Consider the following 1585-nt stretch of genomic DNA (forward strand, 5'->3'; position numbering starts at 1 on the left):
AGAGGTCAGTCAATGTGGGAGGGTATTGTCAAAGCTAAACATATACAGTCCACGCCTTTGGATGAATTGGAAGAATTTGAGCAAGAGATGCTGCTTCGTGAGGATGAAATTGGTCAGCTGAATGGAAGGGTGGATCAACTGTTCATACTGGATGATGATGATGATGAGGAAGATGATTGGGGTTTAAGCTGAGAAAATATGTATAAGTTGACCCTTATCTTTTGACTTTTGATGTGTAATATCACGCCCCACATGAGTGATCTGATGTCCCACATGAGTGATCTGATGTCCCACATGAGTGATCTGATGTCCCACATGAGTGATCTTGTGTCCCACATGAGTGATCTGATGTCCCACATGAGTGACCTGATGTCCCACATGAGGGATCTCATGTCCCACATGAGGGATCTGATGTCCCACATGAGTGATCTCATGTCCCACATGAGGGATCTCGTGTCCCACATGAGTGATCTCATGTCCCACATGAGGGATCTCATGTCTCACATGAGGGATCTCATCTCCCACATGAGGGATCTCATCTCCCACATGAGGGATCTCATCTCCCACATGAGGGATCTCATCTCCCACATGAGTGATTGTATGTCCCACATGAGGGATCTCATGTCCCACATGAGGGATCTCATCTCCCACATGAGTGATTGTATGTCCCACATGAGAAATATAGAGTCCCACATGAGAAATATAGAGTCCTACATGTGGGATCTTCCGTCCCACTTAGGAAATACAAAGTCCCACATCATTGACCTTGCTTCCCACATGTGGAATATTAAGTTCCACATGAGAAAGCAAAATCCCACATAAGTGACCTTGCGTCCCACATGTAAGACTTGCGCGCCAGGTGGGAATTAGGAACTCCCACATGAGTGGTGTTATGTGCCGCATGGGAAATACAAAGTCCCACATGGGGAAAATTATGTCCCACATGGGAAATACAAAGTCCCACAGAAGGGACCTTGCGTCCCACAAGTGTGATATGAGGTCTCACATAAGTGACCTGGCGTCCCACATGTGTAATCATACGTTCCACATGTGTGACCTGGCGTTCCACATGAGTGACCTTGCGTCCCACATGAGGTATCTCAAATTCAAGGTCCACATGAGAACTCTGGAGTCTCACATGTGGGAGTTTGAATCCCTAATTTGGGACGCCAATCCCACATGAGGGATCCAATTTACCAAGTATGCAATCTCATGTTCCACATGAGGGAGCTTATGTCCCACATGTGGGACTCTGGTCCCACATGATAATCTCAAGTCACACAGGGATGGAGTTGCAGGTCTTTGATGGGTTATAAGACGTTTATATGTCCTTTACTCAGCTAAATCAATGTTTTTTTCTTTGTGAATATGGTGCAGAAGAGGTGTTAGAGCAGTGTTTTGGTGTTCCTGAGGGTGTTAAAGTTGAAAATTTTCTTCAGCGGCCGACGCGGCAGGCGCGTCGGCGTGTCGAAAGGGAGGTCTTCGGCTTATCGCCGATGAGAATGATACATTTTCCTTTGGCTAGTGTCCGAAGTGTCGGGTAGGCACAGGGTAACTACACCATCAACCGAGACAAATGGTTTCC

Source organism: Melampsora larici-populina (assembly GCF_000204055.1).
Source record: "Melampsora larici-populina 98AG31 unplaced genomic scaffold MELLAscaffold_49, whole genome shotgun sequence".
Classification (NCBI taxonomy): Eukaryota; Fungi; Basidiomycota; class Pucciniomycetes; order Pucciniales; family Melampsoraceae; genus Melampsora; species Melampsora laricis-populina.